Source organism: Nyctereutes procyonoides, unplaced genomic scaffold (assembly GCF_905146905.1).
Source record: "Nyctereutes procyonoides isolate TBG_1078 unplaced genomic scaffold, NYPRO_anot_genome, whole genome shotgun sequence".
NCBI lineage: Eukaryota > Metazoa > Chordata > Mammalia > Carnivora > Canidae > Nyctereutes > Nyctereutes procyonoides.
This window is the reverse complement of record NW_026575047.1, coordinates 17567512-17585886: the sequence shown is the minus strand read 5'-3', so window position 1 is coordinate 17585886 and position 18375 is coordinate 17567512. Positions and strand designations below refer to the sequence as shown.

The 18375-nt window shown below is 47.3% G+C and overlaps 1 protein-coding gene across 4 annotated transcripts in view; it reads right to left on the bottom strand.

The window, feature by feature from the left end:
• TBC1D1 (TBC1 domain family member 1) overlaps positions 1-5155 on the bottom strand; it is a 237772-nt gene extending 232617 nt beyond the window's left edge. For 2 of the 4 annotated variants that reach the window (XM_055326533.1, XM_055326534.1), the window contains exon 1: positions 5139-5155. The gene's annotated coding sequence lies outside the window, so the exon portion shown is untranslated. The remainder of the gene's footprint in view (positions 1-5138) is intronic. The other 2 variants (XM_055326535.1, XM_055326536.1) reach the window with 2 other exon arrangements.
• Between the last annotated feature and the right edge of the window lie 13220 nt (positions 5156-18375).

Here is an 18375-nt window from a genome sequence, read left to right as displayed (position 1 = left end):
ACAAAAAAATTTTTTAAAAGATTGTATTTATTTATTCATGAGAGACACAGAGAGAGAGCCAGAGACGCAGGCAGAGGGAGAAGGAGCCTCCTATGGGGAACCCAAAGCGGGACTCGATCCCAGGACTCCAGGATCACGCCCTGAGCTGAAGGCAGGCACTCAACCACTGAGCCCCCCAGGTACCCCGTAAATAAAAATTTAAAAATAAAATTAAGTTCTGCCCCAAAGATAGCCCTAATTATTTATCAGCAATTCAGATTCTGCTGTTGTAAGATTCATGGTAACTTAGACTAGGTAAACGTCTGTACTACTTTTAAGGTTTTATTTGTTTATTTGAGAGACAAAGAGAAAAAGAGAGTGATCATGAGTGGGGGAGGGGTAGAGGGAGAAGCAGACTCCTCACCCAGCAGGGAGCCAGATGTGGGACTCATCCGGAAACTCTGGGATCATGACCCGAGCTGAAGGCAGATGCTCAACCGACTGAATCACCCAGGCACCCCTGTCTGTACTACTTTCCAATAAAAAGTTCTGTGAGGGGCAGCCCCTGTGGCCCAGCGGTTTAGCATCTGCCTTTGGCCCAGTGCCTGATCCTGGAGACCGGGGATCGAGTCCCGCATCGGGCTCCTTGCATGGGGCCTGCTTCTCCCTCTGCCTGTGTCTCTGCCTCTCTCATGAATAAATAAATAAAATCTTAAAAAAAAAAAAGTTCTGTGAAACAGATGACCTACTCAAATAATACTAATACAGCATTAGATTATTTTGTAAGCTGTCTTAGTCCACATGATTTGCATGCAACCTTGACCATCCGAGGTAGAACCACCCATTCAAAGAGGGCACGTGTGCCTCCTACCCTCAGTAAGAAATACTGAGTCTGTTATTCCAGTGAACTTCCAGCTGTGTTCTTGCTGGTAGCTTCACCTGTGCACCAGCTGTCCTCACAGAGACCGTCTGCACGCTACACAACCCCTGCCTACCACTGACCCTAAACATGGTAGGCACCCCAACCACTTTTATCACATATGCTGTTATTGGAACAGTTGCCCTCACCTTGTTGGTGAGTCCTTCTGTGTCAAACATCCCTTTAGGCATGCACGTAGAATTATAAATTCTGAAAGCTGGAAATGTCCTTTTAAGCTCTTTAGTAATTTCCCTTGTATTTGAAATGAGGAAACGTGGCTGTGGAGAAGCTAAGAGGCCTGTCCAAGTTGGGTGACAGAATTAGGACAATCCGGTCACTGACCGCCATCCAAGTGCTGCAGAGGACCTACGTTTCCTGATGAAAACACTTTCCAGTGTGAAGCTGAGAAGACGAGTCACTTAACTTCTCCAAATCTCAAGTTTATTCTCATAAGAGAATGGAACAAGATCATCCTCCAGTTGTCTTCTATCGGGTAACTCTAATTTTCATAATGTCTAATACCAAATGTCCCCGACACTGTGTGGGGATGGAAAGCTGCTCTCGTCTTCCTGTCAAGAATACAAATGTGGGGGAGGGACAGGAAGAGAGAATGGGGTTTATTGATCAGGAAGTGAGAGAAGAGATGGTGGGAGTTAGCAAGCCGTCGCTGGGAACCCCCTCTCTTCCCAGCCCCCCCTCTGTGCCCTCCCAGCAAACCAAGGGGACTAGGATGGGGACTTTCCAGAAGCCAGCAATACCAAAGCCACTACAGACTCAGCTGTCACCCTCTCGGAGTGTTCGTGGGAGGACAGGAGGGAATAAAAGGGGCTAAAGGGAGCCGTGTTGAAGCTTCTAGCTCCAAGCCAGGTTAGGGACCAGCCAAGACTGGCCAGTTGTTAGGGACCCCCAGGATGGGCAGGGAGTCCCCTGGATAACTATTCACTTCCCTTTACAGATCAGTGGTTTAGTTTTCCTGTTCTTTGGCCCGGATAGAGTGGGCATGAATTTTTCTGCCACCCGAATCCTCTAATCTCACCCAGTGGGATCACATGGGGCGTGGCTGCACTATTTGTCCCAGAACCCCACCCCATCAGAGCAGCTTCTCCCAGAGCCATCACGCGGAGCTCCTGGAGCCCACGGATCTAACCTCTTCATCATCAAGGATGCTCCGGCCTTAAGTTGACACATAAAGTAATGATGTTTTGAATGACTTCCTTCCTACATGAATCAGAGCCAACTTAAGCCTCCTCCTCTAGGATGCCATGGCCACTTCCTGTATTCTCTTCTACTTTGTGGCACAGGAGAGAGGGGTGGGGGCCCTTGCTCGCCCTCAGGGAGCATGAATATCCCTCCCTCTTGCACGGCTGCTTTGTTATCCTCCTGAAGGTAATAATAATAATAATTTTAACACATAACCTAATAGTACTATGTGACTGTTAACTAATTGAGCTCTCACAACATCCCTGGACAATAAAGACTATTATTATCATATCTAAATAAGGACTCTGGTGGATTTTTACCATTATGAGCACCAATCTTCAGATAAGAGATGAGAAAGAAGGGGCTGGCACAGAGAAGTAAGGTCACTTGCCCAAGGTCATACCAGCAGCAGATGGCAGAACCAGGTTTTGAACCCGGGTCCTTCCCATCTAGACTTTCCCCCTGCTCTTAACTGCTTTGCTAGAGGAATATTTATTGACCAATAAACTGTACCTCTTCTTGGACATTACATATATGATCTGAATTCTTACAACTTGGAGATGTATGTTTTATCATCCCCATTTTCATAAGGGTCTCCTAGCTAATGATGTAGACAGGATTTGCCTTATGCCCAAATTTCTATTCTTTGTGATATAAATATCTCTAGAAGAGAATAACTCTAAAATATCTTTTTCGTGAATTAGCTGGCTTGTTTTTCTATCTGAATTTTGCTTGGTCTCATTAATCTAAATATGATGTCCAAATTATACCTTAGAAGTGTAAAAGATATAAATATAATAATAGCAATAAGCAATATTTACTGAGTGCTCACTATGTGTCAGGCACTATTCTAAGAACTTTACTTGTATAAATTCATTAAGTTTGACAACAAACTCACAACTACTTACCTACTTTGGAAACTTAGATTTACTAATCAGAATTAATGTGTCGTTAAATATGTACGCTCTCTTTTTAAGAGGAAAACACTACTGCTTGTCACAAAGGATACAGGCACACTCATAATTAAATGCCTCTTTGTTGGCGCTAAAACATATTTCCTACATCCTGCACAGCTTTACTGAAACCCAAGTGTCAAGATTATTCATATGGCCCAAATATGACGAATCCTTTTCTAAACATTCGAAAACCTGAAAAGGGACACAGTGCCCTTCAATCTAAGAACTCAGCAAATGGAAATCTCAGCTTGAAAATGTCAAAAATTGCAAGAATGGAAACCCTCATGTCCTTTGTGAAGAATCTGGTTTAAAAATCTTTTTCTTGGAACGTGGGGCTAGGAAGGAAGAAATGAAGATAAAAGTCAGTTAAGGCAATTTGTAAGGTATCAGTTCTGCACTGAAAACCTACAGCCTCTGCCATCATCACCAGGGGGCTTCGAACCCAGGGCTGCCTGTCTGCTGAGTGGAATCACGGGCACTTTCCCACACAGACTCTGATCCTCCAAGTTTTAATGACCAGGAAAAGAAGAGGGCTGGAAAACATGTCACATACTGGGGGCTCTGTGGCCATTATACTTGAGAAGCACAGCCCAGGAGACTGGGAAAGGGGTAAAGCCAACTACACCAACACAGAAGCAGAGTTAGGTCATCTGGGGGATGTAAAGAGCAGAGGCTGGGGGACTTCAGAGAAATGCTGTGATGGGCAGAAAAGGGGCCTGAGGGAGTTGCCTTTTTGACAAGATAAAATTAAAAGTATATTCAAAGACAGGGTCCTCTCAAGCAGGCATCCCTACTTCTGGCACCATAATGATCAGACATGCTGGGTGGATGGGGAACAGGTAAACGCCAGGCCGCCTGGTGCAGCACTCCCTGCTGCTCACCCAGTCCTACGCCCTAGAAGGTTCCAGAAGGCCTGGCAGAAAGGAGCCGCCCACCCACACCTGGCTCCACATAGCAGTCCACCTGATTGTGATGCAGCCTCTCTGGTGGAGGCTGCTTTCTCCGCAAATGCAGGGCAAAGATCGTCAAGAGCTGGGTAATGAGGAAGAAGAGGCAAGTTGCATTTCCTCCGAGTCACCCACTTCCTCCGCAGACCCTCCGGTACCACCTAGGACAATTAATGTCATCCCAATACTGGTAGGACAGCACCCAACGAGAATGCTATGGCAGTGAAAAGGGAAATCCCCAGACCTCTCAGTGGGAAAGACAGTGGCAGGAAGCCCCATTTGCAAAACTCTAATTTGATGTTAGCAATTTATACCATGATGAGTTTTCCCCCTATTTTACTGGTTTACAAATGGCTGGACAAATCAACATAAAGACCTTTATTTTAGTTATCACCCTTTAATAAATAAATTAATAAAATACTTTTATTTCCTACTTTGAGTTATCACCCTTTAATAAATAAAATTAATAAAATACTTTTATTTCCTACTTTGAGCCACACGTAGTCCCTTTTCCATCTCCTCGCACTCAATTAATAGTCTCAGGATCCTCTTCTTCTGTTCACTTCAGGAAATATCCCCTAAACATTTCACAGGGCACCCTGTAATTCAGAGCCATGTCTACCGTCCCGTAGCTCTTATTACATCAGTTGTTACCTAGAGATAAATCTAAGGAGAAACCCCTTTTTATGGTCTTATTTCCCTATAACTTGATAAAAAAAAAAAAGAAACAGGGAGATTCAAGACTGTGATAAACATTCCATTTTAAACAGTTCTAAAACACCTGTTTGCAAAAAGCAGTCAATCCTTCTTTATGCAAACTTTTTTTTCATGCAATGTGCTAATTCCTTTAGACAGGCTTCAGGATTCTCAGGCAGGAGCTGATCCTGAGGAACTCCTCGTCCCCGAGCAAGAGAAGCCACCTCACTAAGGCTGGCTTCAGAGATCCCTGACCCAGACTAACAGAACATGAAGTGTTCAGAAATACAGGGGAGTCATTTAGCAAGGTGGATTCCCCGGCCTCGGCAACAACTCTGCATTCAGTCTTCCACCCCAGCCCCTCCCACACAGAGCAGGCCCCCCACCCCCACCCCCCCAAAAAACAACAAAACTTGAAGGTGGCTATGCTCCAACTCTTACCAATCCCATCAAATGTAGGCAGAGAATGAATTCCTGCTTTCCAAAAGAAGGGGTTTCTATCAAGGCCTCTGCAGTCCTGCTTAAGCACAGTGCGAAAAGTCCTCAAGTTGGGGCTCGTTGAGATAGCGGAGTGTCTTGGGTGTGACCCATGTAAACCAGGTCATTTAAAAACGCTCTTTCAACGTCTGATTCTATCAATACACGAAACCATCCAATCATCCCAGAAGAACGAGAAGATCTACCCCTCGCCCACTGAACGCCAGGAAGGTACTCGGAGAAGCGGAGGAACAGCCATCACTTTCAATTTCTTTTCCTTTTTAAGCAACTTACTGAGAACAGCCTATTCTAAACAAAATAGCAGGTAAAGCCACCTCTAGGGGGATGTCAGAGGAAACCGTCTCTTGAACACCACCACCACCGCGCGCCACCAAGTTTGAGGGGTCTCCTGATCACAGAAGGGTCGGGACGGAGGCTGCGAGAAACAATGAAGCAGGGTTTCACGATGGCTGGCACAGGCTGTGCCCATAGAAAGAAATGTGCGCGCGGGTGGAGCTGCCGAAGTTACTCCCGCGAAGTACGGTGAACTTGGGAAGGATGGCGAGGGGCTCCCTCTGCCCACCCGCGCCCAGGGCGCCCGCCCTGCGCACCCCGCAGCCCCAGGGATGTCTGGCGGGGCAGATGCCGCGGAGCGGGGGGGGGGGCAGGAGGAGGGTGCCCCGCGCCGCAGGAGGAGCTCCCGGGCGGCGGTGAACTTGAAGCTTTCACTTTCGTCCAAGCAGGGGGGCAACGCACCCCACCCCGGCCCCCCCCCCGCCGGCCCCCCGGAAGCCCCGGCGCGGCGCGCACAGCAGCTACGCCCGGGGCCGCGGGACTGCAGCCTGGCGGGGCCGGGAGGGGCGTGCTGGGGGCGGGGGTGGGGGCGGGGGCGGGGCGGCCGGGGCCCCGCGGGGGGCGCGCCAGCCCCGGGAGGCACCCACCTGGCCCGCGGCGCGCTCAGAGCCCGGGGCCCGGTCGGGGCGCGCAGGTGCTCGCGCGCGGCGCGGGGCGGGCCGGGGCGGGCGGGGCGCCCATGGTCCGGGCGGGGCGCTGTCCCGCGGCGGGGGGCCGGGAGGGGTCGCCTGCGCCCCGCTCCCGCCTCGCGTTCACCGGGCTGAGGACGCGGCGGGTCCCGCGGCGGCGGCGGCGGCGGCGGCGGCGGCGGCAGCAACAGGCTCGGCGGCGGCGGCGGCGGCGGCGGCCGAGGAGGAGGAGGAGGAGGAGGAGGAGGAGGAGGCGGAGGAGGCGGAGGAGGTGTCTGCGCGCGGCTCGCGTTTCCTCCTCCCCGGCTGGGCGAGCGCGGGGGAGGCGAGGGGAGGGCAGAGGCCGGGATCGCCCGGCTCGCTCCCCGGGGGCCGGAGCGGGGCACGCGGCGCCCCTCCCTCCCCCTCCCTCCCCCCCTCCCCTGTGCGCCCGCGGGGACAGGCGAATCCCGCCGCGGCCGCCCGGCCCGGCCCTCCCCGCCTCTCCCCTGCGGGCGGCCCATCCTCACCCTGCCGGGCGGGGCGGGGCGGGGTGCGGGTGTCCGGGCGCCGCCCCAGCAGCCGGGGCGCAGGGCCTGGCCCGCCGGCCGCGCGGAATCCGAGGCCCGGGCCCCGCGTGACCGAGGCGCTCGCGGCGGGAGGTGCGGTCGCACGCGCGGGCCCGGGCCGCCGCTTCGTAGCAGGTGCAGGTGGCCCTGCCCGCCGCGCTCCGCCGCGGCCACCTAGCCAAACGGGCACAGGGAGGACGGCCTCGCCCCCGGCCCGCCCCGCCCCGCCCCGCCCCTCGGCCCTAAGGGCAGGGAGCGACCCGCGCCGGGCTCTGCGGGGCGCTGGCCGGCCGGGCTGGAAAATCCGGGGCGCAAGGAGCGAAGGCTGAGACGTCGCCCCCTCCCCAGGGCAGCCCGGTCACCCCCTTTCTGACCCGGCGCGTGTCCCTCCCGCGGCTCCAGCGCGCGCACCCCCCGGGCCCCCCCGGGTCCCCCCCCCGCATCCCCTAGAGGGAGGCCCGGGGAAGCGGGCCTCGGGGTGTGGAGCGCGCCCCCGGGGACCAAGACGGGGGCTCGGGGATGGCCGGGCGCAGGAACCCCGCACACCTGCCAATGCCCGTCCCAGCGGGGGCCTGGGGGCAGGTTCCCTCCAGGGGGAGCGGGGCGATCTGGGGCAGGTGGGGGACGCGGCCCCGGCTGCGGGGACCAGTGAGCTGCAAGGAGACCCCGTGGGATGCGGGGCACGGGCGGGGGCAGCCACAGGAGGAGGCGGCGGTGGAGGAGCCAGGCGGCCTCCTCTCTTGCAGGATTTTTTTTTTTTATTTTTTGCTCAGTGTAGCTGGAAGCTGACTTTAGGGAAGTGGCTGAGAGTTAGGACGGCGGAGTTGGACTTAAAACCCAAATCCCAGCTGCACCACTGGGTTGGCCCCGGCAAGCTGCTGCACCGCTGTTCTCCATTCCCTTACCTGGAACATGGGGCGGCTGCACGCTTGGGAGGACCACTGCGAGGACAAAATGGGAAAGTGCGTGTCGAGTGCTTACTTAGCACGCTGGCGCGAGTGTAGACCTCGGTTTCTGGCAGCAGCTCTCATTACCGCGGCTGGGAGGTAAATAGAAAGCCAAGGTTCTCCCCTCCCCAAGCCCTACCGGTGGGTTCTTAGAAGTTGACTGAAGCTCTTTGAAGCCTCTTTGATTAGACCTCCCCCATGGGATTCCTTGATCCCGTTCCTCTGGATGCGCCCATCCAGGGAAGGTGTATTTCGGGGGACTCAAAAGTGTTACTCACGGCTTGTTCTAAAACACTCCTAAAAGCGGTGGCTGTTATTCATAGCCGGCGCCAGTGGCTATGGTAGGTGCTGGACATATATTGTTTGTAATCCTAACAAGAATTCTGCTGTGCAGAGGTTATTAAATCCTACTTGACTAGTGAGGAAACTAAGAGGTTAATGCCTCTTGGCGGTGCTGGGACCCCCCCCCCCAAGATCCAAAGCTGCTTGTAACACACTTCTCTCCAGCCACTGTGTACCTCTCTCGTAGCATCAGCTCATTCTGTGTTATAGCACAGGCATTTGTGTCCTTAGCTTTGAATTTTTAAAAGAGAGGTGACAAATATATATACAGACATCAGTACTCTAATGACTATGACCTTTATTGGGTTATGGACATTGTTCTTCATGAGGTTATAAGGACCAAATAAGCCAGTTAAGCCATATTGTTGTCTCTTGCATCACACCATGATTATTTCACATCTTTATCTCCAATTCCCCTATATAGTTCTCTTTCCCTCTTTGCAGCAGCCTTCTGAACACACCTACCACCAGAGTGCTAGGATGTCAAGATAGGTACATGGTCATCCGTTTCACTGACACCCCCAAACTGCCCTTCTATCATATCCTGCCAGGCAATGATCAGAACTATGAAACTATGACCTAACAACCCTGCGTGCTAGCCACTAACCCTCTGGGAGGTGGAGTCAGGCCAAGGCTAAGCACTGCATGCAGAACCCCCTCCCACCTGCCACCCTACAACCTTTGCTCTTCCTCACTAACCCCCTTCACCACTATTCCATCCACACCCCCAGTTCCAGAGTGCAAGAAAACTTAGTACAGGCAGGCAGCCAGATGGGATGCTCATCAGGTCACCAAGGTAGAAAGTGAGAAGGGTGAGGGGCAGAGGTGGGTCTAGACCCCAAGTCTCTCATATTTTTGTGGTGTGGAGGGGTGAAACTTTTTCCCACCCCACTGCTAAAATCTAGCAAGTTGCAGCTCAAGAGTTACAACTTAGTGGGAGATGACCGCCTGCCCTGACCCTACCCTGGGTTAGGGAAGGGCCATTTCCTTGTGTGGACAACCTCTGGACCTCTAGCTCCTCCTGAAATCCTGCCATGAATCATTCTTCTGGGGACTTCCTCTATAGTTTCTCTCCTAATGTAGTCCTTTGCAGCATATGTAACTGTTCATTGTTAAGGCCAAGAACATTTATATCAACTTAAAGATGGCTATGGAGCTCTAGAAAATTGTGAACCAATGATGCCACTAAATCAACTGGGAAGCCCAGGGACAGAAAGAAAACACAGAGGCCATTTTCCTTTTTAAAAGGGCAAGGGAACCATATACAAATCTGGAGTGAAAAAGCTTTGGTTAATGTACGAAAGAGACCTTTAATAAAATAAAAATAAAATTATTATTAAATCGATCAGTTGTTGAAATGTTCATAGTAGTTTGGAACCCAAACTATTATTGCTATGATAACCTAATTTCTTTTTTTTAATAAAACCTTTATTTTTTTTAAATTTTTTTTATTTATTATTTTTTATGATAGTCACACACACACAGAGAGAGAGAGGCAGAGACACAGGCAGAGGGAGAAGCAGGCTCCGTGCACCGGGAGCCCGACGTGGGACTCGATCCCGGGTCTCCAGGATCGCGCCCTGGGCCAAAGGCAGGCGCCAAACCGCTGCGCCACCCAGGGATCCCTGATAACCTAATTTCTAAATATTCATAATAAGGTAAGAGTTCTTCACTAGTGGGCCTATTTCCAAAATGAGCATCAATAAAAGCAAAAAATTAAAATTATGCTGGATAGAATCCTAGGACGGTAAGGTGGTTCACCAGACATGCTCCCACTAATTGAGGGTGCCTTTCTAGAGCCTGAGGTGGAGACAGTTTCTGAGTCAAGCCCAAACTCAGTGGGAAAGGGTGGGAGATGGAGAATCGGTGTGGAAAGCATAGAAACAGGCAGCATGGCTGAAGCAGAAGCAATGCTGGCTGATTCCCCAATCCTGCCAACCCAAGGCATAACTATTAGCATGTAATCAAACGTTAAATCATTAGCTTTAAGAAATATTCCTGGGATCCCTGGGTGGCTCAGCGGTTTAGCGCCTGCCTTTGGCCCAGGGCCTGGTCCTAGAGTCCCAGGATCGAGTCCCACGTTGGGCTCCCAACATGGAGCCTGCTTCTCCTTCTGCCTGTGTGTCTGCCTCTCTCTCTCTCTATCTCTATCATAATAAATAAATAAATAAATAAATAAATAAATAAATAAATAAATAAATAAATAAATAAAATCTTTAAAAAAAAAAGAAGAAAAGAAATATTCCTCACCAGGGCTTCTGTGTGGCTCAGGTGGTTAAGTGTCAACTCTTGATTTCAGCCAGTTTCATGCTTTCAGGGTCCTGAGATCGAGCCAGCATCAGGCTCCACACTCTGCAGGAAGTCTGCTTGGGGTTCTCTCTCTCTGGCCTTCGCCCGTGCATGCCGCCTCTCTCTCTCTCTCTCTCTCTCTCTCTCTCTCTCTCTTCCAATAAGTGAATACATCTTATTTTTAAGTGAATAAATCTTAAAAAATAAAATAAGAAGAAATATTCCTCATTGACAAGGAAATGAATGGAAGTCAAATCAGAGAACACATTACATTGTCTAGCCTACAACACTAGAACCTTGGGGTTGCTTTCTGAAAGGCACAAGAATGATAAAACATAGTGTAGGAAAAATAAAATAAAATGAGCAGTTAGCCAATGTGGATCTTGGAATTTCAGCAATTTAAGTAAACAAAAGTTACACTGCATGGGAGACTCATGCTTACCATGGATGAGACAACATAAATCTGCGTGCAGCGAGAGCAAGTGAAGTGTATAGAGTAAGCTTCTGTGAAGTGTCTAATTTCCTTTTATGGACAAAGCAGATAAAACTCTGGGCACTGCTTCCATTTCCCTTTTCAGCTTCCTCTCCTGTTTGTTAAATCCTTGCTGTCTCTGCACAAGCAACGGTTCCACGCAGCCCTCTAACAGTATCCAGCCTTTACTTGGGGTCCCCACTGTCCACCTGAGCCCGGTTTTGTGGGTTTGAGCATCAAGCACCACGCTAAGCAGCAAATGTCATAAGATAGCATGTCACCTTTTTGTTATGGTGTCTGGATTTGTCTCAAGTCAGTGAGAGTTTCTTTGTATAAATTGTAGGAGTTCTGGATCTCGGGGATTTTACCCAGACCCAAATGGGCAAACTGACCAAGCTTCCACTACTGTGCGATTCCCGCTTTATTTAATCCTGATTGCTATTAGCACATTACTGGTACACGGGGTGTAATCTCACCTAGAAAAATGTAGTGGAAAAAAAATTTAAAAAAAAAGAAAAGAAAAATGTAGTCGCCGGCTACCTGGTCTCCCTGCTTTTGTCCTCACCACCCTGCAGTCTGTGTTTAATACAGCAGTCAAGCGAAGGTGCTGAAATATTAGTTGGGCCGTGTCACTGCTCTGCTTAGAACCCTCTCACGGCTTCCCAGATTTTCCAGAGTAAAAGTCCGTCATTGTAATGGCTTATAAAGCCCTGTGGGACCTTCCCCCTTCTCCACCCCCACACCACCACCTCTGTACTTCCTTGCCGGCTACAAGCCCTGGGTCACTCTGCACACACTGACCAGGCCAGGCATATACATGCCCCAGGGCCTTTGACTCCCTCTTCTCTCTGCCAGGTGGGCTCTTTCCTCAGATATCCACATTACCCCTAGTTTACCTTGTTAAGTCATTGATTAAAATAGTATCTTCTCCATGAGGCCTTCTCTGGCTAACTTTTTGAAAGTGGAAACCACTGCTACCCCTCCCCCCCCACAAAACCCCACCACACACACTCTTCTTATCCTCTTTTCCTGATCTATATTTCTCCATTCTTCATAGCACTTATTGCTAATATGTTACTTGTATATCTTTTGTTGTTGTTACTTGAACATCTTGTCACGGTTCCCTCTGCCACCACCCAACCCCATGAGGGCAGAGAATTTTTTCTGCCTTGCTCACTGCTGCCTGCTGTATCTTCAATGCATAGAACAGAACCTAGCATGTAGTGTACGTTCAATAAATAGGTGCTGAATGAATGAATGAAAATAACTTGTGACATTTGTGAATTCATTGAGTATCTATATAGGACTTCCCTTAGATTAGAAACTTATAAGGTTTCCCTCTATTTACCCCTTTGTGATCTTGTCCAGTTTCTCAACTGTCCGAAGAGTTCATTCCTCCCCTTCAGGTGAGCTGAATGGTAAAACACATTGTTTCACCTTGTTTCACCATCAACATAGGATCTGATTTCCAGATATACTATGAAAGGGTTGTAAAACCATGGAACAGCTGAGAATTCATCCACACTCAATATCTGTCGCAAGTTTGGTTAAGAAAAATACCATTTTGGAGTACTATCTGAAAGATACACAGTCCCATTTGCCCTCTAGAATCTGTACCCCCTAAAATCAGCTTCTGTATCAGGTCAACCCAAGTGAAAAGCAGTTTGCCAGGACTGTATCCATAAAAATTCCTTTTATTGAATTGCACGTTGACATTTTCACATTTGCCCATACCAGGGAATACGTTTTATAAAAATGCCCTATTCAGTCTGAGGATATTTTTTTTTAAGTTTTTCACCATTTTTAAAATTTTTTTTTTATTTTTTATTTATTTATGATAGTCACAGAGAGAGAGAGAGAGAGGCAGAGACACAGGCAGAGGGAGAAGCAGGCTCCATGCACTGGGAGCCCGATGTGGGATTCGATCCCGGGTCTCCAGGATCGCGCCCTGCGCCAAAGGCAGGCGCCAAACCACTGCGTCACCCAGGGATCCCTGAGGATATTATTTAATGCCTAACATAATGTCCTTTTAAGGAGAATCCAGGAAAAACAATGCTCTTAGGGTTCTACCGGGAATAACTTTTCTTTAGTAACTGGTGGTATCTTCCTCCTTGCACTAACGAATGTGCTCATGGGTCAGATTTGGGATCCGTTGCTTGATGAGTATCAAGGTCATTTGTATATGAGGTCATTGATTCACAGATGCCCTTTCTAAGCCTTTGCCAGCTCGTGTTTTCACCCACCCAAGACAAAGTATAAATAACAATATACAACCCCACAAAGCTGAATTAGACTATCTTGTATTCTGAAGTCACGTTATTTTCACTTTGTAGGTATTATCAAAAGAATCTTTTATGAAATGATGGTGAGAGTGGTAGGAGCCTTTGTCGGGTTGTTATAGTTTTGTTTGTGAATGCTTTTACCTGGCAAAAAGAGTATGCTGGCACACTTCTGTTCTTTCCTAGTGTTTGGGAAAATTTTACTAGTTCAGAAAATCTGAAGTCGAAGAGTCTGTGGTTTCCCTTCTAGCTTCATACAACCTTCACCTATTTTCTCTTCCTTTAATTTTATTTTCTTATTCACTTGTTTTTAAGGTTTTTGTTGCCTTGTACACATTTAAGACATCTTCAAGGAGCACCTGGCTAGCTCAGTCCGTACACCATACAACTCTTGGTCTCAGGGTCATGAGATGAGTTTCAGCCCCACATTGGGTGTAGAGATTACTTTAAAAATAAATAAAAATCCATGGGTTTGGGGCTCCTGGGTGGCTCAGTTGGTTAAGCATCTGCCTTTGTCTCAGGTCGTGATCCGGGGTCCTGCTATTGAGCCCCCTTGTAGGGCTCCCTACTCAGTGGGGAACCTGCTTCTCCCTCTCCCTCTGCTCCTCCCCCTGCTCCGTCTCTCTTTCTCTCAATAAATAAAAATTGTTGAAAAAAAACCACAAGAGTTTTATGAATGTAAAAAAAAAAAGACACCTTCAATTGTTTCTTGATTGTGGCAGACAAAAAGGAAGAAAAGGAAGGAAGGAAGGAAGGAAGGAAGGAAGGAAGGAGCAGGAAGGAAGAAAGGAAGGAAGAAAAGAAGGAAGGAAAGAAGGAAGGAGGAAGGAAAGAGGAAGGAAGAAAGGAAGGAAGGAAAGAAGGAAGGAAAGGAAGGAAAGAAGGAAGGAAGGAAGGAAGGAGGAAGGAAAGAGGAAGGAAGAAAGGAAGGAGGGAAAGAAGGAAGGAAGGAAGGAAAGAAGGAAGGAAGGAAGGAAGGAAGGAAAGAAGGAAGGAGGAAGGAAAGAGGAAGGAAGGAAGTAAGGAAGGAAGGAAGGAAGGAAGGAAGGAAGGAAGAGACTTTTTGTTTTTTTTGTGTAACAAAACAAAGAACACACCGACCTGCCCCAGCTTAGCGTGCTCCCCAGCTCTAGGAGGCACCAACGCCCTCATTCATCACCCCCTGAATGTGATCTGCAAGTATCCAGGGCTTTGTAATTGACAGGGCTCATCTTACTTAATCCTCTCAGTAGCACTCAGGGGTATTATTTTCCACCTTTCCCTCATTGGCAGAAAACTTGGGGTGGGGGAGGGGATGGGGATTAGAATTTTAACCTGGACTTTCTCCCTCCAGGCCTAATTCTTTTCTTCCATACCATATTACCACCTTTTAAAACTACTCTTTTTGAAGGTGGTATCATGCAGAGGTTTGGGTTTCGTTTATTTTTTTTTAAGATTTTATTTATTTATTCATGAGAGTCACAGAGAGAGAAGCAGAGACACAGGTTGAGGGAGAAGCAGGCTCCCCGTGGGCAGCCCAGTATGGGACTGGATCCCAGGACCTGGGATCACAACCTGAGCTGAAGGCAGATGCTCAACCACTGAACCACCCAGGTGCACATTTGCTTTTATTTTTAAGGAGACATCAGGAGACTGGTTATTTCCTTGGCCTTGAGAATAACCTTCCTTGCTGCAAGGTGTCCTGGGGGAGGCCTGTGCTTCTGCTAGGTCCCTCTGACCCTTTAGCTTAAGGGAGCATTGCATCTGCGGAACTGAATCAAGGTTCCCTGGATCAGCATATATTGAAGAAATGGGCTGCAGGGTAGTTTCCTTTTGGTCACCGTTCCTATTGCATAATAATTCACATTGTGCAACAGCATTAGAGCAGGAGTTCGCTTCATTACTTGGTAATTTTCTTTAACAGCAAAACTGAGCTAGAGACATTCGGTCCTCTTCTCATTTTCCTGTTGCTAAATATAAAACGTAAGCTACAGTTGTCGTATTATTCAGGGGAAAGGAACGTGAGTTTTCAAATTTGAAGCTTAGAGAAAAATTAATATGAAGAGATTAAGAAAAAATTAAGATTTAAAATACCAACCTTCCTAAACTGGCAGGTGTGTACCCCAAAGGGATTAGTAGAATCTTTTGACCCATCAAATTTTGTTGATCAGCGATTCTTTCTATGGACTTGAGCTAGGCTCGGAAGTGATGGAAAGACAGATGACACATTGTCCCTGTCCTCAGCACTGTTAATGCTCTTTTAATTCAGAGTTAACAAATTTGGCCCATTTACTAAATATTTCAGCCTTTGCAGAAATATTGGTCTCTGTTTCGACTTTCAGTTCTGTCGCGATAGTGTAAAAGTCACCATAAACTATGTGCCCACAAATGAATATAGCTGTCTTCTAGGGACCATGGACACTGAAATGTGAATTTCACAAATTTTTGCATATCATGAAATATTTTTTTATTTTTTTTAATCACTTAAAATGTAAAAACGACTTCAAACTCAAAAGCTTCTGAACAGCAAAGGGACCCATCAACAAAGTGAAAAGGCAACCTATGGCAGGAGAGAAAACATTTGCAAACCACATATCAAATAAGGATTAATAGGGGATCCCTGGGTGGCGCAGCGGTTTGGCGCCTGCCTTTGGCCCAGGGCGTGATCCTGGAGACCCAGGATCGAATCCCACGTCGGGCTCCCGGTGCGTGGAGCCTGCTTCTCCTCTGCCTGTGTCTCTGCTCTCTCTCTCTCTCTGTGACTATCATAAATAAATAAATTAAAAAAAACAAAAAAAAACAAATAAGGGTTAATAGATGCTTCTCTAATAACGTTAAATAACAAGATCTGGCCGTAAGTCTAATAACAACCATGATTTGGAGTAGTGAGTACGTATAATATTCTGAGATACCTGTGACAACTGAAATGTGACGTGAAAATCTGTGACTTCCACTGATAACAAACTCATGAGAACTGATAAACTTTTGTGGTTGTGTTGATTGCATTTATAATTGAAGGAAAATCTAAATTTTTATTAGAACTGCTAGAAGTAACTTTCTAAAAAGTCTCTGGATTTTAGGCATAGAGCCATCAGAGAGTCTTTCATCTCAGGTTAAGAGGTCCTGAGAAGTCAAGGAGAATGTGGGCTGGGGAAATCAGATAATTAGAAGGGCCTCGTCGTTGACAGCACAGTTTTTTTTTCTTAAAGATTTTTCAAATCTCGGGCAGTCCAGGGTGGCTCAGCGGTTTAGCGCCGCCTTCAGCCCGGGGCCTGATCCTGGAGACCAGGGATCAAGTCCCACATTGGGCTCCCTGCATGGAGCCTGCTTCTCCCTCTGCCTGTGTCTCTGCCAATCTCTCTCTCTCTCTCTCTCTCTCTCTCTCTCTGTCTCTCATAAATAAATAAATAAAATCTTAAAAAAAAATAAAGAAAGAAAAGGAAGGCTTTGAAAAAATAGATCAAATAGAACTAGGGGAAAAAAAAACAATTAAAAACTGAAATTCCAAAGAAAGTTAAATGGCAGTTTAGAAAAAGCTTATATAAGAGATTAGTGACCTGGAAGACAGCTCTGAGGAAATGGCTGAGACAGCAATGCCGACATAAAGAAATGGAAAATACACGTATTCCTAAAATCATAACAAAACTACAAATGACCAAGCATAAAAAAAGGGCATGCAGGCAATCAAAAGTGAGCAAAAGATGCCACCTTACCTATAAGAAGATCAAGAACAGGTCAAAGTAGCAATACCTTGCTGGCGTAGTCGGTGGAGTGGTTGACCGTCTGGCTCTTGGATTGGGCTCAGGCTGAGTGTTTGACTCTTGATGGAGGGATGAGCCTCACATCAGACTCTGTGCCCAGCATAGAGTCTACTTGAGATTCTTTCTCTCTCCCTTTCCCTTTGCCCCTCCTGCTCATGCTCTCTCTCTCTCTAAAATAAATAAATCTTCGAAAAAGAGAAACAGGCAAAACTCATCTATGATGTTAGCTGTTAAATATCAGTTATCTCTGGGGTGCAAGGGAAGGGTTCCAGCTAGAAAGTGCATGAGGGTAGCTGTGAGATAGCGGACATGTTTTATACCATCATGGTTGCATGGCTGTGGAAATATATAAGAAGTCACTGAGCTGTACACTTAGGATTTTGTGTGTTTTCTTCTATGTACATTATCACTTGAATAAAAATACTTAAAAAGGGATCAGAGAAAAGGGGAAAAATCATGCACAAAGAATGACAGCTAAATTAACAGAAAATGAAAAGGGCCAAAATATAATTCAACAGTGACTTCAAAGTGCCAGGGAACATAGACATAAACTTAGAGTCCTTTACCCAGCAGAACTTTTATTAATAAATGAGGGTGACTAAAGACATTTCCAGGTCAAGACTAAAACACTCTCTAAAACGTGCTTCAGGGGCACTTGGGAGGCCCAGTCAGTTGGTCAATTGACTCAACTCTTGGCATTGGCTCAGGTCATGATCTTGGCATCATGGAATCAAGCCCCGAGTGGAGCTGCATGTTGAGCTCTACACACAGCACAGAGTCTGCTTAAATTTCTCCCTCTCCCTCTGCCCCTCTCCCCCACACTCTCTCCCCCAAATAAATAAATAAATCTTTATAAAATAAAATAAAATAATAAAATAAAATATGTGCTCCAGCAAGAAGAGGTGGGATGCATAAAGCATAATACCAAACAAGTTAGTGAATCTACTATATAAGCATTCATTTTCAAAAATAATTATTTTGCTGGGTTTTGAAAATTAGGTGGGTTATATTGTAGACATATACACATGTGCACACACACAAAATGATACATGACAAGGTTATTCATCATGGCATTGTTTGAAACAGCACAAATTAGAAACAAACTAAAACAAAAAAAGAAACAAACTCAATATTCATCCATCATTGAGATGCCATTTGGCCATTATAATGAATGAAATACATTTTTTAGAAAATTATTTATTTGGGGACGTCTTGGTAGCTCAGTGGTGGAGCATCTGCCTTTGGTTCAGGTCATGATCCCGGGATCCTGGGATCGAGTCCCACTCAGGTTCACCACAGGGGGCCTACTTCTCCCTCTGCTTGTGTCTCTGCCTCTCTCTGTCTCTCTCTATGTGTCTCTTATGAATAAATAAATAAAATCTTTAAAAAAATTTATTTATTTGAGAGAGAGAGAGAGGGAGGGAGAGAGAGAGAGAGCGAATGAGCACACGGAGGCGCAGAAGGAGAAACATTCCCTGCTGAGCAGGGATCCTGATGCAGGGCTCCTGATGCAGGGCTCCATCCCAGGACCTCGGGATCATGACTTTAGCTGAAGGTAGACGCTTAACCGACTGAGCCACCCAGACACTCCTACATTTTAG